Source organism: Canis lupus, chromosome X (assembly GCF_048164855.1).
Source record: "Canis lupus baileyi chromosome X, mCanLup2.hap1, whole genome shotgun sequence".
Classification (NCBI taxonomy): Eukaryota; Metazoa; Chordata; class Mammalia; order Carnivora; family Canidae; genus Canis; species Canis lupus.
In genome coordinates this window covers 115098232-115122414 of record NC_132876.1, presented here as the reverse complement: position 1 = coordinate 115122414, position 24183 = coordinate 115098232, and the positions used below count along the sequence as shown (strand labels likewise).

Sequence of the window (24183 nt, the reverse complement as noted above, 5' to 3'; positions counted from 1 at the left end):
ATGCAGAGATCCCCAGGCAGATGGCCATAGCAGTGGTCCAGTTGTCACGGGACTGGTTTCAAGCAAGAGTACACGGAGACTCCTCTCCCTGCATCTTTAGAGTTGACAAAGCCCTTGGTGACAGGGTTCAGGAAACCCTGCTCCAGAATCTGGTACCTTGGCATATTGAAGAAGTGGAAGGAATTTGAATAAGGGCAAGTGCAAGCAGGACTCTGCCCCTCCCTTCTCCCCTGAGGCAGGTCCTCAGACCCTCCAGTGAGAGGTGCTCTCCTCATACCCAAGGCAAGGGGCACCCCTGATCCCTGCAGAGGCAGGGACACCCAGGGGAGTCTGAACAAAGACTTTCTCGCCTTCCCCCAGCTCATGCCCTTTTGTTCTATCATAGTTCTCCCTGATGTTCCACTCTTCATCAAACCTGGTACAAAAATGCACCAGTTTAGGGGTACCTGGGCGGCTTCAGTTGGTTAAGTGTCTGCCTTCAGCTCAGGTCAGGCTCCTGGGGTCCTGGGATTGAGCCCCAGGTTAGATTCCCTGCTCAGTGGGGAGTCTGCTTCTCCCTCTCCCTCGCCTCCCCCCACCACTCGTTTTCTCTCTCTTTCTCAAATAAATACATCTTAAAAAAAAAAAAAGGTAAAAAATCCCACACCGACTTAACTGTCTTTGGGGCTTCACTCTGTTATGAAAGCCCCTGTGTCAGGTAAAATCTATATTAAGTAAATGGGAATGCTTTCCTCTTGTTCATCTGTCTTTTGCTACAGAGTCCCAGCCAAGAATTTAAGTGGGGTAGAAGCAAAAAGATTTTTTTTTCCTTCCTTCTATTGGCAATTTTGCAAATGGATGTTTCATCAAATCCAACAACCACAAATTCCCTACCCATGACCCATAATAAAAACAAACTAACAGCACAGAGAGGCAGCACAATACAAGTATAGCCTGGATCTTGGTTGCCCTGGTTATGAGGAGTAACTGCATGGGGCAGAAGCATCAGTTGTTATACCTGAATCTAGAAGGGCTCTTCGCGCCTTTTCCCACATCACTCTCCTTTTGTCTGTGTTACTTTTTTTAGATAAAAAGTTGGGTACAATTGCTGCTCTGTCTCTCTCCCAGCACTTCCTGGAATGAGAGGCTCCTTTCATTCCCTATTACCATTTCTAAACACCAGTCAGGAAGCCTGCAGCTGGCAGCGCTCCACTGCCTTTGCGAGGGCGGGGTCTTCGTCTTTCAGGTCAGATGGCTTTATTTATAACTTCCCAGTAAATGCTAAATATTTTACAAAAATATTTTTAATATTTACTGTAAATGCCTAGACTGTAGAAGGCGTCATCTTGCTTTCCGAAGAGGCTACAGCCCAGAAGGAGAAAGGATGATAGCTTCATATAATTCTATTTGCATGATTATTTAAAGTGAGGTTTGCAGAGACGTTGCTGTGCATTATCGGAAATGCTGTGCAGTAGCGATTGCACATTGCTTTATTGCCCGGTGCCAGGGGCAATGAGATGATCAAGAGCCACCCCAGGCCTTGGGACCCACAAAATGACGGGGAAGTGCCAATGCCGTGGCCTGGTGGCCAGCTATCATTTTACATTTTAAAAGGTATGAGAAGGACACCGCCTGACTGATGAGGCAGGGGTACAGGGACCCAGGAGGATCAGGGAGGGCTGTGACCCTCAGGGTAAATGTGGAGATGAAGTTAGCCAGGCAGAGGAATGGGGAAGGGTATTGCATCACCTTATTTGCTAGATTCCTGGCACTTCATCTACAGCATCTCATTTAACCTTCACAGCTACCCTGCCAGCATGTTAAAGGTGAGAAATCTGAGGCCTAGAGGGATTAAGTTAGGTACCAGGGCCAGGTGAGGTGTTGTTTGGGGGCTTTGTTCTTATATATCCTTTTGCCTCCCCAAATGTCCAGACTTCCTATTAATTCCACTGTTTTCTAGTTGTGGTTTGTTTTTTCAATGACAAGAATGTGTGCTTTATAGGCTCTGTCTGCCCCAGGGCTGCATCCTTCCCTCTGATGTATAAATGCAGTTCTAAATACCATTTCCTCTAAAACATAGTGGCCGTTATACCTTCAGTCTCTGTATAAGCTAGGGAGATTATATAACAAAGGTGACAATCAGCCATGCCAAATGAACCAAGCTGTTTTGTATCTTTTGTTAAATTATTGCAAGCATCCTACAGGACAATTGAAAAAAAAAAATTTATTGGGCATGTTCTTTCTTTTAAAATACAAACAAGGTGCAAATAGGAGTAGGTTCCAAGTAGTTACTTCTTCAAATGGTGGCACATATTTTAAAATATATTTTTTAAAGATTTTATTTAGGGGGCAGCCCGGGTGGCTCAGCGGCTTAGCGTTACCTTCAGCCCAGGGTGTGATCCTGGAGACCCAGGATCAAGTCCCACTTCGGGCTCCCTGCATGGAGCCTGCTTCTCCCTCTGCCTGGGTCTCTGCCTCTCTCTGTGTGTCTCTCATGAATAAATCTTTTTAAAGATTTTATTTATTTGAGAGAGAGCGTGTGCACACAAGCAGGGGGAGGGGCGGAGGGAGAGGGAGAAACAGGCTCCCCAGTGAGCAGGGAGCCCAGTGCAGGGCTCCATCCCAGGACTGGGGGATCACAACTTGAGCTGAAGGCAGACACTTAACTGACTGAGCTACCCAGGCACCCCGATGGCACATATTTTTTTAAAAAATCTAAAACAGCCATAGGAAAGTGACAGATCTAATTAATAAACAAAAATATTCCCCGATCAAAAACTTACTACTTTTAGAATATGTTCACTTTCAATATGTATAATAAATATCGAGAGAGCTCCCCTGCAGCTGCTTTTAAATCATCAAAATGGCATCATAATTTGCTAAATTCACCTTTGTGGGTAGAAACAAAAAATTAAGACATTTCCGTGGATGCCCAGTGAGGTGTGAGTCATCTGGCTGGGTGCCACCTAATGTGCTGAAGTGTAAATGACTGAACCCACTTCCTATTTCCCCAACCATGGCCTAGCCAGAGCTTGTCCAGTCACTGCTCCACTTGGCTCTTGCCTGGGGCAGGGGAACTGAGTGAACCTCTACCAGGGCAAGCTGAAGTAGACGGTCACCCACGTCTGACTGCAAAGAACTCCCAGGTTTAAGTGAAGTGTGTGTTGTCATCTCTGAGTCCACCGGGCATCTTGTCTTTAGTGTCTCTCTGACTGAGGCCTTGAAGCTCTACAATTGGTTTTTTTTTGTAAGATTTTTAATTAATTTATTTGGGATCAAGAGTGAGTAAGAGAGCATGAGCAGAGAGAGGGGTGGAGGGAGAGGGAGAAGCAGGCTTCTGGCTGAGCAGGGAGCCCGACTTGACTCGGGGCTCCATCCCAGGACCCCGGAATCGTGACCCCAGCTGAAGGCAGATGGTTAATGGACCGAGCCACCCAGGCACCGCTACAGTTGTGTTTTCATGCAGTAAATGTATGTGTATTCCCCAGCTTTGTGAAATCTCACAAATTGCTGAGCAGAAAATTTGCAGACATTTTAGTGAATTTCAATACCATTTAAAAATCAGGTGGTGGCTAAAGGGCCCGAGGGTTCCTTTTGGGGACAACAAAAATGTTCAAAAATTGATTGTGGTGATGGTGGCACTACTATGCAAAACACCATCGAATCATACACTTGAAATGAGTGAATTGTGTGGTCTGTAAATCAGACCTCAGTATATAAAGCGGTTATAAAAAAATCAAAAGAACTGAGAGAGAGAATTAGAAATAGGACCTTGATTGAATATTTATCTCACCGAGTCACTCTGAAGCTTTAGTGTGTGCATACGTGTAATGGAGAAATAATGGCAGTCTTTCTCAAACGGGCCTTGCAGGAGGCGCCCCTGCCAGTTCACACTGACCCACACAGAGGCTGTGTCCACACGCCTCGGCCTCTGTCCAGGCAGTTTGCAGCCTTTGTATTTCTCGATAGAAGGCCTGTCCCTGTTTCAGTCACAAAACATCATTGCTCCTTATATTTCTTCCCCGTTTCTCAAGCCACAGATTTGAGCTGCACTGTGAATGACGGTCGAGCCCCTAGAACATAGAAAATCTTCTAGAGTCAACCCAGAGCAGTTGTCATTTACATCCCTGGTTGGATCTGTGCTTCCAAACAAAACTGCAGATGAATTCAGCCCTCCACTCTCGCTGCCTCGCAGTGAGGCCCTGGCCTCGGCGGCATCAGCCAGACCTGGGAGCGAATACAAACACGAGGGCCCCGTCTCAGATGTGTTGAATCTGAATGTGTGTTTTCACAGAGCCCTCAGTGACTCCTTACAATGCATGTTACAGTTTGTGAGTGCTCTCTTGTCCACAGCAACCGGGCCTGTGACCTCGGCCTTCCCGCTTATACTTTCTGATGAAATGCCTGAGTCCCTAGCTAACATGGGTCTCTCGACTTCACTTGGTCACCAACCACCTCCACTCTTTACACTACTAAATCCAGGGGACGGTTCTCCTCAGCCCTGAAACCTGCCAGCAGCATTTGACACGCTGGCCTCCTTGTGAACACTTGGCGTGGCTTACAGTAGGTTGCGCTCTCTCTGGTTTTCCCTCTTACTGGTCACTCTGTCTCAATATTATTGCTGCTTCCTCATTATTTTCTTGACCTCTTAACTTTGGAGTGTCCAGAATTTAGTCCTTGGGCACTTCTATATCTACACTCATTCCTTTGTTGACGTATCTAGTTTAGGGTTTTCTTTTTTTTTTTTAAGATTTTATTTATTTATTCATGAGAGACACAGAGAGAGAGAGGCAGAGACATAGACAGAGGGAGAAGTAGGCTCCCTGTAAGGAGCCCAATGCAGGACTTGAACCCAGACCCTAAAATCGGGCCCTGAGCTGAAGGCAGATGCTCACCCACTGAGTCACCCAGGCATCCCTAGTTCTGTGGCTTTCTATACTATCTACATGCAGATAACTCCTCTTTATCATCAGGCTTGCATCTCTCCTCTGAATTCCAGGCCCCGACATCTAACAGCCTACTTGAGAACTCTACTTGGATGTCTAACAAGCATGTCAGACTTCATATGTTTAAAATCAAGCTTCTGATTTTCTCTCCATCACCACTTCTCCACTTAATAGCAACTCCAGGGATCCCTGGGTGGCGCAGCGGTTTGGCGCCTGCCTTTGGCCCAGGGCGCGATCCTGGAGACCCGGGATCGAATCCCACGTCGGGCTCCCAGTGCATGGAGCCTGCTTCTCCCTCTGCCTGTGTCTCTGCCTCTCTCTCTCTCTCACTGTGTGCTTATCATAAATAAAATAAAATAAAATTAAAAAAAATAGCAACTCCATACTTACATAATTTAAGCTAAAAACCTTGGAGGTATGGTCAACTCCTTTCTTTCCCTTCCTTCGAACTTCCAATCAATCAACAAATCCTATTGGTTCTATTGCAAAGATTAAGAATCCCAACGTAAAAATGGGCAAAAGATTGGGGCGCCTGGGTGAACCAGTTGGTTAAGCGTCTGACTCTTGATTTCAGCCCAGGTCATGATCTCACAGTCATGAGATTGAGCCTGGCATTGGGCTTTATACTGGGCATGGAGCCTGCTTAAGATTCTCTCTCTCTCTATCCCTCACTCTCTCTAAAAAAAAAATATATTATTATTTTTTAAGATTTTATTTATGTATTCATGAGAGACAGAGAGAGGCAGAGACACAGGCAGAGGGAGAAGCAGGCTCCGTGCAGGGAGCCCAATGTGGGGCTCGATCCCAGGTCTCCAGGATCACACCCTGGGCTGAAGGTGGATGCTCAACCACTGAGCCACCCAGGCGTCCCCCCCAAAAAATTATTTTAAAAATGGGCAAAAATATTTAAATAGACATTTCACCAAAGAAGATCGAAGATAGAGCAATGTCAAATAAGCACATGAAAAGACGCTCAACAATATTGGGGCACCAGGGTGGTGCAGTCGGTTGAGCATCTGACCCTTGGTTTTGTCTCAGGTCATGATCTCAGGGTCATGAGACTGAGCTCTGCATTGGGCTGCACACTTAGTTTGGAGTGTGCTCAAGATTCTCTCTCCCTCTCTCTCTGCCCCGCACCCCGCCTGATCTCTCTTTCCTCCCTTTCAAATGAATAAATAAATCCTTAAAAAAAAAAAGATGCTCAACATCATTAGTCATTGGGGAAATGCAAATCAAGACCACCATGAGACAGCAATTCATACCTTCAAGGATGGCTATAATAATAATTTTAAAAAGCAGAAAATACGTGTGGCAAGGATGTCGAGAAACTGGAACTTTGTACTTTGATGGTGGGGATGTAAAATGGTGCAACCACTTTGGAATAGTTTGGCAATTTCTTAAAAAGTTAAACACAATTTTACTGTATAATCCAGCAATTTCACACCTTGGTACATACCCAAGAGAAAGAAAAGCCCACACAAAGACTTGTGTAGGAATGTTCACAGCAGCATCACTAATAATAGCCAAAAAGTGAAACTATCAGGTGTTTATCAGATTCTGAGTGGATAAACAAATTATGGTCTCTCCATTCAAAAAAAAAATACTACTCAGTATTATAAAGGAATGAAGTACTGATATAATACTATATAAGTACTATATAATACTGATATAATACGTGCTATAATATAGATGAAAGAAGCCAGCCACAAAACACCACACACTTTCTATGATTCCATTTATATGAAATGTTCAGAATAGGCAAATCCATAAGGACAGAGGTAGATGAGCAGTTGCCTGAGGTTGAGGGTAGGACTGGGAAGTTGCTGCTAATGGGCATAAGGGATCCTATTGGGGAAATGTTTACATTTGGATTTAGAAATGTTCTAAAATTAGATTGTGGTGATGGCTGCACAACTCTATAAAACTGCACAAACTAAAAAAAAACTGCACAAACTCTCTAAAAATCATTTGTGTACTTAAAATGAGTGAATTTTACTGTATGTAAATTATGCCTCAGTAAAGCTGTTAAAAATATCCAGAGTCTGACCACAGTATGTTTTCTACCACCATATCTAGTGTATAGATAACTGTCAGGTTGTCTTATAACCTTTTCCTTTTTTTTTCTTTTTCTAAGGAGAGCGAGCAAGAGAGCTAGTGGGTTGGGGAGGGGAAGCGGGAGAAAGAGAGACTCTCAAGCAAGCTTGACACCCAGCACAGAGCCCAACATAGGGCTCCATCGCACAACTCCAAGAACATAACTTGAGCCAAAACCAAGAGTTGGACACTTAACCAACTGAGCTACCCAGGTGTCCCAACCTTTCCCTTTTTGTATGTTACTTTCCATTTTAGTGTTCAATAGCTTTGTCACCAGAAATAAAAAAGGAAAAGGAGATAAAAATTAAGTTCTAAGGGCACCAGGGTGGCTCAGTCAGTTAAGCATCAGATTCTTGATTTTGATCATCATGATCTCACAGTGGGGAAATCGAGCCTGTATTTGGTTCCGTGCTCCACAGAGAGTCTGCTTAAGATTCTCTCTCTCCCTCCTCCACTCATGCTCTCTCTAAATAAATTAAATTTTTTAAAATAAAGATTCTGTCTCTCTCTCTCCCTCTGCCTCTCCCCCCACCTCTCTCCCTCTCAAATAAATAAATAATAAGTAAGTAAGTAAATAAATAAATAAATAAAATTCTATCTGTTCATTGTTTTACTCTGCAGAAGGCCCTACAAATCTTAGGTAAGGAACATAGTTGAAAAAGTTGTTTGATAGGGCACCTAGGTGGCTCAGTCAGTTGGTCATCTGCCTTTGACTCAGGTCATGATCTCGTGGTCCTGGGAACGAGCCTCGTGTCAGGCTCCCTGCTGGTTGGGGAGTCTGCTTCTCCCCCTCCCTCTCCTTCTGCCCCACACTCGTGCTCTTTCTCAAATAAAGAAATAAAATCTTTTAAAAAAAAGTCGTTTGGTGATTTTGCTGTTGTTGAGTTTTTCTATGTATTGTGCTTGGCTGTATGTCAGTAATTCTAAAAGTGCCTCTTTGAAAAATAATCATCCCCAAATCACATATATAAACATTATTTGTGACTTAATGAGTTTTTTCAATGGTTTTTAGTATATTCACAAAGTTGTACAACCATCATCATCTAATTCCAGAACATTTCCATCAATGCCCCCCCAAAACACCTTAAACCCATTAGCAGTCACTTCCCATTCTTCCCTCCCTTGAGCCTCTGGGAACCACTAACCTACTTTCTATCTCTAGGGATTTGCCTACCCTGGACATTTTGTATCAGTGGAATCATGTAATATGTGGTCTTTTGTGTCTGGCTTCTTTCACATGCTGAAAGTATGTTGTTTTTTTTTTTACCTTGAGAAATAGACCATATTTTACTAACCAAAGGAACTGTACTGGCCTTTATTTAAAGTGCAGCTTTAATTGAATTTACATCAATAATTTAACATTTACATCTGTCATAGTTGTACTTCTTCAAATTTTTATGTCAATAATTTCTGATAATCACATGTTAAAACTTGACATTTTGAAGGACAAAGAAACCTCACTCTTAATCTACAAGATAAAGGTCACAAGATTTTTTTTTTCTTTAAGAAAGGGGAAATATGGATATTTTCCCTTAGTTACTTATTTTAGTTGGCAAAGTAGAGTTCAATCAGATTTCATCACTATAACCACTGTCTTTACTAAAGACTTGTAGCCATTGTTTAGCAAGGACCAAAGTTAGGAATTCTTAGCAATGTGCTGGATCAGTCTTTTCTCCCCTGCATAGCTTCTTCGAAACACACCTACCGCGTGGTATAAAATTATTGTGCCTTTGAATTATATGGCTTAAAAAAATTATATGGTTTTAAAGTAGTTTCTGGGGCACCTGGGTGGCTCGGTCGGCTCACTGTCTGCCTTTGGCTGAGGTCATGATCCCAGGGTTCCGGGGTCGAGTCCTACATCAGGCTCCCTGCTCAACAGGGAATCTGCCTCTTCTTCTACCCCTCCCCTCTGCTCGTGCTCCCTCACTCTCTCTCTCACCCTCGCTCTCTCAAACAAATAAATAAAATCTTAAAAAAAAAAAGTAGTGGGTTTCCTTACACAATTCCATTATATCTCTAGGCTGAGAGATTTCACACTTAGCTCATGCTATGAATTTTCTCCATTCTATCTCTCCTCTGTTTTATCACTGCTTCATGTTATTTGTGGACATATTTTTTTCCCTTTAATTGTCCATTAAGCTCCCTGTGCACATCTTAGCTATGTTCGTATCCCTCAAAGCCCCAAGATCAATTCTGGGCATGGTAGATGCTTAAAGCAATTTTGTAAAATAGGCTTTTACTTAGAGTGGAATTTCAATGAGTCATATATGTTTCTGTTCTATATCTGCTACCCCACACTTGAAGCACTGCATCTTTAATAAACTGGATCAAATGTTAGGATTGCTAATGTTTCAAACCCTATCTCCAAAAAAATAATTTACTCCAATTTATTTCGTTCATGTTATGGCCAAAGTAATGAAAGAAAGTTCTGAGTCATAAGAGCTGTGTTCGATTGTATTCTTGCTCAAGTATTTGATGACCTTCCCAGTGAGACAATTCTAGAATGCCATATCGCTTACATCAGATTTGCCATGTGACTTGCACTACCCCTCCCTTTAGAAAGATTGTGCGCCCTGATGTGTACTTTGGCCATGGACATATGGGTGGAAGTGATACATGTCGCTTCCAGGTAGAAGCTTTAAGAGCCAGCCAACCAATGAGACCTGTAGAATATCAGACAGGCTTCTGCATTAGCTCAGGTTCATCAGCTTAGGTCCACAGGGAGCATGACATGGAATGGAACCATAGCTGACCTGTAACAGACATTAAAGTGGGAAACAAATCTTTGTTTTTATAAGCCACTGAGATTGGCAGGGGTTGGGGAGGGGTCCTCTTTATTTATTTATTTTAAAGATTTTATTTATTTATTTAAAAGATCTTATTTATTCATGAAAGACACAGAGAGGCAGAGACAGAGGCAGAGGGAGAAGCAGGCTCCATGCAGGGAGCCCAATGCGGGACCCAATCCCGGATCTCCAGGATCACACCCTGGGTGGAAGGCAGGCGCTAAACCGCTGAGCCACCCAGGGATCCCCTATTTCTTTCTTTTTTTTTTTGACGATGGCATGGCTAAGCCTGAACTGATCGATACAAAAGTGTTGAGAGGTATAATTCCAATTGCCTGAATTTATATTATGAATCACAGTAGGTTTGCACTAGATGATCTATAAGATTACATTCTAACTTTGTACCATTCAGAGTTTGTACAGTTGACCCTTGAAAAACACAGGTTTGAACTGCTCAGGTCCATTTATAGCTGGATTTTTAAAAATATAAATACAGTACAGTACTGTACATATACTCTCTTATGATTTTCTTAACATTTTCTTTTCTCTTGCTTTATTATAAGAATACAGTATATAATAAATATACAAAATATGTGTTAATCAACTGTTTATATTATTGATAAGGCTTCTGGTTAACAGTAGACTATTAGTAGTTAAGTTTTGGGAGAGTCAAAAGTTATATAGGAATTTCCAATGCATGGGAGTCAAAGCCTGTAACCCCCATGTTGTCCAGGTATCAACTGTAATTTCAAATAAAGATATCAACTCCTTCTGACTTAGAAGAGGAATTTCTTGGGGAGATATTGAATAGTTCTTAGAGGCAAGGCTGGAGTATTGAGTTTGGACAGTGGACAGAAACAATGAGAATCCACAACATGAATTGGCCTGATAAAGGTGCTGTCACTGCTAGGCGCTAGGTACTGCCACTGGCATCATCACCACTGGCACCATCTGTGGTTCCTGGATACCAGAGGCCACCACTACACTTGCCAGAATGAAATTTGAAGTATTCCAGCATCTCTGTGTCCCTTGCCTAAGATCCAGATCTTCAAAGAGTGTGTGACTGGCCAGTCTTGGGTCTCATGCCCGTATCCTTGTTGCCAGGGTTCTGGAAGAGCAAATATCTAAGTATCTGGCCTATAGAGTGGTTATAATGAAAAGACTCATAAAACTGTTGGCTCCCTAACAGAAAAGCATTCAGGTGCTAAGCAAAACCCCTTCTCCCAACCCCCCCCCAAAACTCTCAGAAGATAAGAGAACTTTACAACTCCTAATCTGCATTTCTTGCTAAGTCATGCTTCCCTTTATGGAGGTCTAACATGAGCATTGTAGTATAAATGACTGTACTGTAACTGAAAGTTTCTGAAGCGAGTGGACATATTCTAGTACTATTTAACAGAATTTTCTGTGCTGGTGGAAATATTCTATATCTTCATTGTCCAATGAGGTGGTCACTGGCCACATGTGGCCATTGAGCCCTGGAAATGAGGTAATGCAATTAAGAAACTGAATATTGAATGCTATTTAATTTTAATTTATTTATATTTCAATGTAAGTAACCCCATATAGCTAGTGGTTACTGTATTAGACAGCATATTTCTAGTCCTTTTAGGCACTTACTTCACCTACTTTTCTCCACTAAGGTCTTTACATTTTCTGTCATATTTATTTCTAAATGTTTTATAATCTTGCTATTGAAATTGGTATCTTTTTAAATATACATTTCCTGTGTTGGTTGTATAAATGGAATTTATTTTTCTTAAACATTTTTTATCTAGCCACTATCTTGGTCCATTTGGGCAGCTATTACAAAATACCACAAACTGGGTGGGTTACAAACCACAGAAATTTATTTCTCACAGTTCTGGAGGCTGGAAGTCCAAGATCTGTCAGCAGATTCGGTGTCTATTGAGAGCCCACTTTCAGGTTCATTGATAGCCCTATTTTCACAGTGTCCTCAGATGGCAGAAGGGATGAGGGAGCTCTGTGAGGCGGTTGTTTTGTTTTGTTTTGTTTTGTTTTGTTTTGTTTTGTTTAATAAGGGCTCTGATCTCATTGTGAAGGCTCCACCCTCATGATCTAATCACCTCCCAAAGGCCCCACCTCCTGAAACCATAACATTGGGGGTTAGGATTTCAACGTCTGGATTTTGAGGGGACACAAACATCTAGTCTGCAGTCTACCTTGTTAAACTCTTTGAATGATAAGTTTTCTATATAGTCCTTTTGAATTTCCAAGCACATTGTCTGTGTTTTATTCAGTTTTGTTGCTACCTTTGCAATCCTCTATTGCATACTTGTTCTATTTCTGTGTGCTGTGACCTCCAGTGCAATGTTAAATAGAGTGCTTGCAGCACACTTATTTTTTTAAAGGGCATACTTGTAGGGCACCTGGGTGATTCAGTCAATTAAGCATCTGAGTCTTGATTTTGGCTCAGGTCATGATCTTAAGGTTGTGAGATTTAGCCCCACAACAGGTTCCATGCTGAGCATGTGCCCACTTGGGATTCTCTCTCTGCCCTCTGCCCTTCAACATCTCAAAAAAAAAAAAAAAAAAAAAGGAGAGGGCATACTTACAGATTTTAACTACTAAGAATGATGTTTGGTATGGGTTTTTAGTAGATATTCTATTCTTTATGATGTTAAATAATTTCCCTTCTATTCCTGGTTTGCTGAGATTATTCGTAACAAATGGGTGTTGAATTTTATTGGATTCATTCTTTTCTTCATCTATGGAGTTGATTGTGTGTTTTCTTTTCCCCTTAAACTATTCACATTTTCATTTTGAGAGAGTGCACATGCATGTGCGAACAGGGATGGGGTGGGAGCAGAGGGAGAGGGAGAGAGAGATCTTAAGCAGGCTCCACACCCAATGCAGAACTGAAGCAGTGCTCCGTCTCACAACCCTGAGATCATGACCAGAGCTGAAATCAAAAGTCAGATGCTTGGGATCCCTGGGTGGCACAGCGGTTTGGTGCCTGCCTTTGGCCCAGGGCACGATCCTGGAGACCCGGGATCGAATCCCACGTCGGGCTCCCGGTGCATGGAGCCTGCTTCTCCCTCTGCCTGTGTCTCTGCCTCTCTCTCTCTCTCTCTCTCTCTCTCTCTCTCTCTCTCTCTCTCTGTGTGTGTGTGACTATCATAAATAAAAAAAAAAAAAAAATTAAAAAAAAAAAAAAAGTCAGATGCTTAACCAACTGGGCCACCCGAGTGCCCCTAAACTGTTAATGTTAAAGTGCCCTTGAATCCCTGAGATACACCCAAATTGTCATGCGTTAAATTATATTGTTTTATTTTCTCTTGATTATTAGTCACTTTTTGCTGCCTCTTTGCATGTCTAATATTTTTTTGGTGAATGCTGGACGTTGTGTATAAATACAACATAAATGCTCTAGATGATATCTTCCACCACTGAGAGGATTCCCTCTCTCTTCTATTAGGCAGATAGGGTGAGAGATTTATCACTTTAATCCAATCATGGATTGGTCGGGTATAGGTTGAGTCTGGCTACAGCTATGGCCAGGAGTCTGCACTAGCTTGGATTATTATGTCTACTGGGATGGCCATGAGGGGAGATGAGAGAATGAAAAGGTTATGTGAGTGCAGCAGTGGTCTCAGGTTTTAAACCAAAAAGGTCAAGAAAACTGTTGATGAGCATTGGGTTCTCAGACATATGGCAATGGGGAGGTGGGAAGAGCAACACTTTAACATTACTGTTCTGAGCTCTAAGAGCAACACAAAGTTTTGGATGTGTCTGTGGATTTCAGGGGGGGCTTCTGTTTGAAGGAAAAAATTGCTAAGATAACTGGATTTTTGTCTTCCCTGACTATTATAGCCTAAGGAAAAGATTGATTTGGCTGTCATATAAAGTTTTTCTCAAGATTCCTTAAAAATTGCTTCATTAGGGATCCCTGGGTGGCGCAGCGGTTTAGCGCCTGCCTTTGGCCCAGGGCGCGATCCCTGTGACCCGGGATCGAATCCCACAACGGGCTCCCTGCATGGAGCCTGCTTCTCCCTCTGCCTATGTCTCTGCCTCTCTCTCTCTCTGTGTGTGACTATCATAAATAAATAAAAATTTTTAAAAATTGCTTCATTAAAAAATTTCTACTTATTGCTGAAAAAATACTATAGCATGGAATTCAAAATTTAAATAAAAATTACCCAGAATCCTGCTGCCCTAACAATTCAACTGTTTTGATTTTCCTTGCTGCTTTCCATTCCTTTATAAATGAATACTCCTATGCAGAAACACCGCCCCCCCCAACACACACACACACACACACGTACTTTTTATATAATGTAACCATGGTGTGCCTGGAATTTTCCTTCTACTGCCACTAAAGGTGAAGTTCATCTTATGACTCACATTCATCAGGAAATCAGCAAAGGGATCAGGTTCCCCACTTCATTCCTGAATTGTAATGCCTGTTCCATTCGGCCATCTGTAATTACCGGAGTTAAGCTATGTTTAGAGTATGGTAACAAAAGAGCATCACTATTCGAAATGCACTTAATTTTTTAAAAAGATTTTATTTATTTATTCATGAGAGACACACAGAGAGAGGCAGAGACACAGGCAGAAGGAGAAGCAGGCTCCACGCAGGGAACCCAATGTGGGACTCGATCCCGGAACCCTGGGATCACTCTCTGAGCCGAAGGCACTCAACAGCTGAGCCCCCCAGGTGTCCCACACTTAATATTTTTAAGAGAATACATAAGAGCTAGTTATGGCTGAAGAAACAATTATAATTTCGGTTTTTCCATCAGTTATGAATATTTTCTAATAGTTTGCGTCTTTTCCTGTTTAGAATTTTATTGAGTGCTACCATGTGCAAGGTTCTTAGTGAACAGCTCTTCTCTCAACTGATACCACCTTTCCACAGCTCATCTCAGGGCTCAGCAGAGTCCCCTGATTCATGCCCTTTCTGGTCCCATCCCCTGTGTTCCCACTGCCTGCAACTTGTTTCTTTCCTTCCTGTTTCTTCATCCAGTTTTTAACTACACATATGTCTAGTTGCTCACTGAATGCCTCACTCTTCTGAGCTTTCCTAACAAAGGGATTGAATCTATTTGATTCACCAAGATAAGGTCATGTTATGTAAATACAGCTGATAGATGGGAGCAAAAATGCAGGAAGGGTGCTTGGGGACACCCCTTGAATTCCTCCTGCATCTTGTCTACCACTATTCTCAGTACCTGGCACACTGAAGGCACTCACTATATATATTTGTTGAATCAATAAACATTAACATGAAATGACTTTTCATTTCCTGAAAAGTCTTAAAACCACCCAGGGAAAGAGAGTAGGTGTCTGTACTGCAAGCATTGGAGGGGTTTGGGCTGGTATGGTGGTTACCCACAAACTTGGGAGGTGCCAGTTACATTGGCTCATGACTCCCATGCCCCCTCTCTTCTGACAGTGGGCAGGCTGATAGAAGGAAACATGTTGGTGGTTTTTGATTCTCTGGTACCCATTCAACATCAGCCACTGTACAGAGCTCATGGGACCCATGAAAAAACTATGTTCTATCATGGTTTGCAAGTCAGACTTTCCATTTGATTATATCAACCTAAAGATCGCAAATTCTGAAGTTTTCTTACTAGTGAGATATACATTAAGGATGATGGCACTATTCATTTTTTGATTTACTACTCCTTTTTAAGCAAAGCAGTAAAGAAATCAGATTTCTGATATTTTCTCATATTGAAATTTTATCAGACTTAAAGATCATGATGAAAAGTTAGTGTAGGAAACATGCTGAGTTTAGTGTCTAGCCAAACTGGAAAGGTGTGACATGTGACATTGTTTGAAATATTCAAAATGTATATATAAATATATTAATAAACAAATCATAAAAATGAATATATAATTATAAATGAATATTATAAATCTATGTAAATATAAATAGATATTAGACAAATATTTCAATATTTATTGAAAAGTTATATAAGAAATGTTTCCTCCACCGAATTGGGATTTTTTTGCCTTCATATACTATTTGATAACATTTTTTTCCACTTATTGTATGTTGTTACCTATTTTCACTCTGACTTTAAAGCCAAATATAATGGATTTTGAATTACTTTTTATGCTTTTCTTTCTTCTTAGTACAGCTATACAAGTATATCTATGTAATATTGAGAACAAATCTCTTATTTTGTTTTTTTTTTCCTTTTTTTTAATTTTATTTATTTATGAGACAGAGAGAGAGAGAGAGAGAGAGAGGCAGAGACACAGGCAGAGGGAGAAGCAGGCTCCCTGCAGGGAGCCTCACGTGGGACTCATCCAGGGTCTCCAGGATCACACCCTGGGCTGAAGGCAGTGCTAAACCGCTGAGCTGAGCCACCCAGCCTGCCTCCAAATCTCTTATTTTGATCAATGATTTAGGGAAAATAGTAAATTTCTGATTATTTAGATATGTCATTGAATGGTCAAATTGCCTACCATTGAGTTCTGTGTTTCTCCTTGTATGTGAAGAGTACAATCAATTTAACTATATCAGTATTTATGATTCATGAGTCTGGGGTCCACTTATTTGTAGTTTTTCATCAGAGATACCAGAGATTTCTTTCAGACTCCAGCTGGAAATGGGGTATTAACTCCCGGTGCTCACAGTAATAAGTGGGTGTCATTTAACAAAAGAAAACATTAATGCTGAGCAACCTTGACCTCTTTTTCCTCCGCGAGTGATGCAATAGATGTTTACAGAATATAAAGACAAAAATCTTAATTAGATGAAGTGAGTCAAATAAGGTCAATTTTTAGATGTTTTTCGTCAATAAACCAGTTCATGGAGCAAGAAAGATAGAAACCATCTAACTTGTGTCAGCTTGTCAACCACACACATCCAGCAACAAAAATCCCCCAAACTTGCCCTTCAGGGAAAATTTTTTTGACCCACCCTACTCTTGCACTGTCAAATCAATTAGATAAAGAAATGAATGGTGGGAGAGACCAGAATATAGGAGTATTCTTAAGTGTCCAGTTGTCTAGTGTCTAATAGTTTTTTTCAGAAAAAGTAACCCCTTATTTTTTAGGGGGATGCTGATGGTAAGCTCTATTCTCAGATGTTTGTATGCTTTGCTTACATTTTGGAATAGGCTAAAAATCACTTCTAGGACCTTCTTAGAACCCTTTTTGGGAAAACTCTTGGATTTCCCAAGATTTACTTTAAGATTTTTTTTTTTAATTTGACAGAGTGGGCAAGAAAGAATACGAGTGTGGGAGAGGGGCAGAGAGAAGCAGGCTCCCCACTGAGCAGGGAGCCCAATGGGGGGCTGTATCCCATGATCCCCAGGATCATGACCTGAGCCAAAGGCAGACACTTAACCAACTGAGCCACCCAGCTGTCACCTTTACAAATTTTATAATTTTTATTTTATTTTCCAAGGCTTCCTTTAAATCAAGATACAGTAATTCTGTAGGAGCTCTTGTTAATAGCTTGCTGGTTTTAGTAGTTATGGAGATAAAGTGCATCACTCTCTGACTAGGATCATGATATATAATTTTCAGGTAGTCTTTCCTTAGTGATCTTGTGGATTGCTTATTACAATTTAGTACAATGTATGTGACAGTTTATTTTGTCTTTGGGGAGATTAATTTTAATGTTCTTATATGTTTTATTGTATAGTTTTAATTATTTTGTATTTAAAACAAGATAATATTTCTTTCCCATTCCTATTTTCAGCAGGTTTATATTTTATCAACCTTTATTTATATTTCTTTGGGGAAATATCCTGCATGGATAAAAAATAGACTTCTTTATAAGAGAAAAATTTATTTAAGCTCAAACTAGAACTTAATCTTTATTTATTTATTTTTAAAGATTTTATTTACTTATTCATGAGAGACAGAGAGAGAGGGAGAGAGAGAGAGAGAGAGAGGCAGAGACACAGGCAGAGGGAGAAGCAGGCTCCACGCAGGGAGCCTGAGACGGGACTAGATCCCTGGGACTCGATCCCAGGACTCCAGGATCACGCCGTGGGGCGAAGGCGGCGGTAAACCGCTGAGCCACCCAGGGATCCCCCTCAATCTTTATTATATGCCTGATTGTCACAAGTATTCTAAAATCGTCTTTTGTACTTGTGAAAAAGTCTCCTAAGTATGCTTTTTGTAGTGCTGAATGAAGAAACTACATTAATTAGATTCTTTACCTGAAAATGACTCCGTAAAGAGCCCGAGGTTATTTAATGATTTGCTCAGCAAATTATAAAAGTGAGATCCCTTTCTTGCAATACAAACAAACCAAATCCACCCCACAAAATATGCTGAGAGGTCACTAAAAGTCCCTCTGGCCTCCAGGGACCTGTATCATAAGAACGACGTACTCAACTCCATATATAAAGTGAGGAATTAAGAAGAGCTTTTCCGATACAGCCTTTCTCCACCACTGCTTTATATTTAGAGAAAACAGAGGCAGTATTTTAACGAGGTCACGGAAAAGTTTTAAATTCAATTTAAAAAATTCCCGTATGCCACATTATCACAGCTGTTTCCATTTTTCATCTTCCGTTTGCATATTCGTTTTCTTATGGTGATCCTGACAGCCTGTGAGTGTGCCGATGCGATCTGTTTGTCTCCACTCAAGGTAAACTTTTAAAGATAACTATTATTTCGTGCCGTCCGTCGGCGGAACGCGGCTGCGGCCTGGAGGGGCAGCCCGCCCCAAGAAACAGCGGGGTTTAGGGAGAGGAGGACCCGCGGCCCCGGCCGCGGCCCCGAGGCCCCGCCTCCCCGGGCCCCACCGCCCAGGCCCCGCCCCCCGGGGCCCGCCCCGCCCCGGCCCGCCGCCATGTTGTTCCCTTGGTGCTGGACGTGAGGAGCCGGAGTTGGGCTGGAGCGGCGCTACGGCCTCGTGCCCGCGGGTGCCCGGCCTCGTCTCCTCTTTGCACCCAGCCGGGCCGGCCGGGAGCTCCCGGGCGTCCTGTGTGCGGCCGCGAGGTGAGTGGAGCGCGGACGCCCCTCCGGGCCGGGCGGGGGCCGGAGCCAGGCGCGCTAGAGCCAGCGTCGGGGTGCGGGGCGGGGGGGCCTGGGCCCCGACTGCAGCCTGGCCCTCGGGCAGCCGGGGCGCGGGGGGCGCGGGGCCGTCGTCGGTGTTGGGACAGGGGACGGATTGGTGCCTCCCGTGTCCTACTGACTGACGCAGGAGAAAAGGCGAGTTCCTACACCCACACAACCCGAGAAGAGGGACACACACCCAAACACGCGAGGCCACGCGGAGAGACGCCCAAAGATCTGGAAGACACACGGGGACACACGCACACACCCGGGGAGAGAGAGCTCCGTGAACGCCCTGGACGCGCGCAGACCCAAACACCCAGGGAGAGCGACACGTACGCACGTTCGGGGGGGAGGGGGGAGATGTACACATACGACCCCGGGGAAACACACACATACACCCAGTCTCTCCCCTGGCCCTCGGGGGCACACACGCATCCACCCGCGCCACCGCACCCAAACCACACCGTACCCCCGAATGATTAACGTAGAGGGAGCAAAAGCGCTCACACGGTTTGAGTTGGGCGACCTCCGACTGCCGCCCGCGTGAACGTTTGCTAATGTGTAAATGACCATTCAGTTGAGGAATTTGGAACTTAAAGCCAATTGTAGGGGCTGGCGGCACTCTTGGGGCGTTATCTGAGACTAGCTAGGGTTTCAGAATCCTGCTCGTTTCTTCTAACTTACCCTGCCGAGAGGCAAGATGAGAATTTAAAGGGCTGACCAAATAGATGTGGAGGTATTAGTGGTCTTTTTGTCGTTGTTTTTCTAAGTGATGATACATCCCGTGACCACGATTCTTTTGAGAAATGACTTTTCTACTAGTTTCCAAAATGTCATGTGACCGCAGTCTTTTTATAGGATTTCAGCAACCTGATAAAATCAATAGAATTTGATTGCTTTTTTAAAATTGAAGAGAATTTTTTTTGCACGTTTGTCTTTCTCTCATACATTGTGAAGGAAGATTCCTAAATTGCCCGTAATCCCAAAAACTTTTGCATGAAGCAAAACTGTAGAGATGAAGGAATCGCAGAATTCTTCAGACAGGGGCTTTTATTTTTATTTATTTATTTTTCTAATTTTTATTTATTTATGATAGTCACACACAGAGAGAGATAGAGAGGCAGAGACATAGGCAGAGGGAGAAGCAGGCTCCATGCAGGGAGCCGGACGTGGGATTCGATCCTGGGATTCGATCCTGGGTCTCCAGGATCGCGCCCTGGGCCAAAGGCAGGCGCTAAACCACCGCGCCACCCAGGGATCCCCAGACAGGGGCTTTTAAGAAGGCTGTGCCTAGTTTCTTTTAGGAGCTTATGTCGAAATTATCATTACCACTTGTCTGTGACTCTCAGTATCCTATTTACATCTCCAAATCTAAGACAATGATGTAATCCGGTGCTTTTAGTAATTTTGTATAGGCATTGTAGTAAAATCCTCTTGCTTATACTAAAAAGTTTCTGGCTTGGTGACTTATTTTGGAGAGTTTTCTGATTTGGGGATATTTTTGATTTATCATTCGTGACATTAGAGTAGACCCAACGAAAACTAATTGGCCTTGACTCTCTCTTGGAGATTGGGGAAAAATATGTTAGTGCTCTTCCTCTTTTCCATCCTCTCTTGACTTTTTGTCTCTTTCTATCCCCACTACTCCTTCCATGTAGACTACAGTACTCTGGAGGCCTGAAGGTTCCTCTCATTCTAGAGATTAATTTTTAGCCTCCTCTCATTTCTTACCATTTCTTGGGCAGTCACTCTGGCACTAGATGTTATGTGCTTAATAAATTCTGTTCATATACCATTTCATTTAAATCTCACAACAGTTCTCTGGTATTAGCTCCATTTAACTGGTGAGGAGTTTGTTGGGGGCATAGGAGGTTTGGGTCTGTTTCCCAGGTCACAAATAGAGAAGAGGACAGAGGCAGGATTTAAAGCAAGCCTTTGTGAGTTTAGAGCAGTAGTTCTCACCCTGTGAACTTTAGGCAGTGCCTGCAGGTGATTTTGGTTCTCACCTGACAGGGAGTGCTGCTGGCGCCTGAGTGGGTGGAGGCCGTGGATGCTGCCCACCATCCTACAGTGTGCAGCACAACCCTGCACAAGCAAAGAATTGTCTGGCCCAAAATGTCACTAGTGCTAAGGTTGAGAAACTCTGCTTTACAGCAATCTGTGTAACTCGGGGGCTCATGTTTCAGTGCTTTTGTAGTTCTTCAAATGCAATGTAATTTTTCTATTTAGGATACCTCCACATCATTTTAAGAAATAGCAGTGGGGAAAATTTGAGAACTTGACCAAGAGGCATATTCATATTCATTTCTTTGAAAGACTTAGGAATGAGCAGATAATTTCTCTTAATAGAATCTTTTTTTTTTAAGTTTTTTTTTTTTTTTTTTTGAGAGCATGCACAAGCAGGGGAAGGGGCAGAAGGAGAGGAAGAGACAATCCTCAAGCAGACTCCTTGCTGAGTGGGGAGCCCCACACAGGACTCAGTCCCAGGCCCCTGAGATTATGACCTGAGCCTAAATCAAGAGTTGGACACTCAACTGACTGAGCCACCCAGGTGCCCCCAGTATCTTTTCTTTTTCTCTTTTCTTTTTAAGATTTTATTTATTTGTGAGAGACGGAGAGAGAGAGACAAAGGCAGAGGGAGAAGCAGGCTCCATGCAGGGAACCTGATGTGGGACTCGATCCCAGGTCTCCAGGATCACATCCTGGGCTGAAGGCGGCGCTAAGCCACCGGGGGCTGCCCCTTTTTTTTTTTTTTCTTTTTAAAGATTTTATGAGCGAGAGAGAAAGTCAGAGAGAGCACGAACATGCGAGCAAGGGAGGGGCAGAGGGGGAGAGAGAGAGAATCCCAAGCAGACTCTGCACTGAGCACAGAGTCCACAGCAGGTCTTGATCCCATGACCCTGAGATCATGACCTGAAGCGAAATCAAGAGTTGGATGCTCTATGGACTGAGCCACACAGGTGCCTCCAGAATCTTTCTTTTTTTTTTTTTTTTTAAAGGCAAAAGTGTCAAAAAGAACTTGAGAGCCATTCAGAGCTGTTGAAATAGACTTAGGGGTTTGGTTTCTATAATATTCCAGTTGTCAATAAACACTGGGCAGGCTGTTGGGCACTAAAACGAAGGTGCTGGTGATATGAAGGGCAATAAGGAGTCACCAATTCTGCAAAGCTTACAGTCTCATCATAATTGTAAGAGCAGATTCTGACTTTGCCCTAGAACAAAATTTATTGCCTGGGCTACTCAAGGTCAGGGGCTAGGTGTCATTAAAAAAAAAAATAGCTGTGTACCCACACACATACCTGTAGGGCATTTACTGTGGATGTACTTAGGTGAAATGGGGGAACAATTCATGTGTTTTTGATAGCTTTTTAGGTTGATCAGGGGTGAATATTTACAAGAATCAAATTGAGAAGCCATTCTTGTCGAGCATCAAATTCTTCCTTACATTTAGCCATAGTAGACAGTAGCTATGCATGTATTGTACATGGGAATCAAGAAATAAATGAGAAATTTTTAAAAATGACTTTTGCATCATTTTTTTTTTCTTTCTGTTGTTTTCCAGCCGTTTTCACCATACCTGTCTAAGACTAGGCCCTTCAGGATATGTACTACTTCATTGTGGTGGTGAAAGTAACTGTTAGGTGAACTTTGGGGGTAAGTGATTGAGTCAGAAAGGTTTGGCTATCTTTTTAGGAATCACTGTGGTGAAAGTGTTATTCATGCAGCCAACATGGCATCTTTTGTGGGTAGCGTTGCTTTTGACTCATGTTGATGGACAGCATATTCTTTGTCAATTATAGATTTCTCTGCCTCTTATCAGTAGTTCTCTCCTATGAGGTAGAGGAGATGCTAAATTGTACACCTAAAAATGATTGCTATCATATGGGATCTAGCAAAGGAATGTGTATTCTTTGGAGGGGTTTTATTCTGGGAAGGATCAAAAGAAATTGGTGCAGGAACAACATCCATTGGCCTCAGAGGAACCTTGCTCGATGAGTAGTTGGCTTGCTACTCTGGCTAAGGTAGGTCACCACATTTCTTTCTTTGTAAAATGAGATGGGTGTATTTTATAATCTCTATGAGATTATATGACACCAAGTAGAGACATCAAATTATTGGCTTCCAAGTAGTTCAGCTCCAGGCAATTTGCTGGTTAAGCAGCAGGAGGAAATAAGCCAAATAGAAGTGTGCTTGTGTGTTTGAGAAACGCGTCTCACATGAAAGCTAGCTAGGTAATAAATTTGTTAGTCAAAACCAAGGACCAGAAAATAGGGCTTGTGACTAAGTAGGTCATCAACAGAGAACATTTATTAAGGATTTTCGGGGGCCAGGCGATGAGCTCATAAAATGCCTCAGGGAGTTTGGAAAGCTGTGATGCAGAAGCATGTTCTGAATACTTGAGAGAGGATGCCTGGGGGACCCGGGTGTGTAAGCTGGTGGAGGGGGCCTGACCTCTCCTTGTGTTGGGGAGGTAAAAGGCTGGAGGTAGTCCCAGGCCTGTGCTAGGGGTGCCCAGGCTCATTAGATAACTTAGAGGAGAAATCTCTGTTTCCCAGAATGAATCTTGATGTTGTACATGTTGTGAAAGTTGAGCTCTGGGCATTTCCACATTCTGTATTCTTTCATTGCTTTTTGTTAATTTTTGACCATGGTGGATACAGGGTTTAGATGCTGTTGCTTATCACGAACACAGAGAGGACAGCTAGAAGTAAATGCAAGTAAGCTGACAGATCGCCACGGAGTGGAGAAAGACGGGTGTGAGTTTTGAAAAAAATACAGAAATGAAGCAGGCAATTGAGGCTTCACATTCTGCCCTCACCAAACCCAGCTCACTTCATGATGGGGAGTCTGAACACAGACTCCACCTCTGTCCAAGGCCTGATGCCTTACAAATCTTTGTACTCGCTTGACAGGGGACAGAGAAACGGTATGGGACAACTTGATACACTCGTTCCGTGGCCACATTCGTTATCCACATGTGAGGGATAGCAGAGCAGTGTAAACCGACAGACTGAACTCTTAGGCCAATGTAAACTGAACTGTTTTAATTCCAAGTTCTTCTGAATTGGACTAGGATTTTGAGTACAGAGGCCAAAGTAGTTTTCTGAAGGTAGTTTTTACATGTACTGTCAGTGTTAGAGAAGCCCGAAAAAAGCCTTACAGATTCTCTTTCTAGAACTTGCTATGTAGAACACTTAGAGGAGTGTTGAAATGATTAAAAAGGTTCAAAAAAGTTAGAACTCACTGGGGTGTGGTGTGTAGCTGGCACCTGCTCTATTCTGTGCAGTTTCACGCTTGTGTATTTAATCAGAGTATTGATTAGATAAACATACCTGAAAATGCATACGTGGTTTAGTTGGAAGTCAGAACAGCAGAAG

The 24183-nt window shown here is 42.6% G+C and overlaps 1 protein-coding gene across 5 annotated transcripts in view; it reads left to right on the top strand.

The window, feature by feature from the left end:
* RAB9A (RAB9A, member RAS oncogene family) overlaps positions 1 to 24183 on the top strand; it is a 51981-nt gene that overhangs the window by 10988 nt on the left and 16810 nt on the right. Inside the window, exons 1-2 of one of the 5 annotated variants that reach the window (XM_072816012.1) lie at positions 18574 to 18745; positions 22368 to 22459. The exons of 1 other annotated variant lie outside the window; for it this stretch is intronic. The gene's annotated coding sequence lies outside the window, so the exon portion shown is untranslated. Of the gene's footprint in view, positions 1 to 18565; positions 18746 to 18950; positions 19138 to 21338; positions 21357 to 22367; positions 22460 to 24183 lie in introns of those variants that run through there. 3 more of the 5 variants (XM_072816015.1, XM_072816014.1, XM_072816011.1) reach the window with 3 other exon arrangements.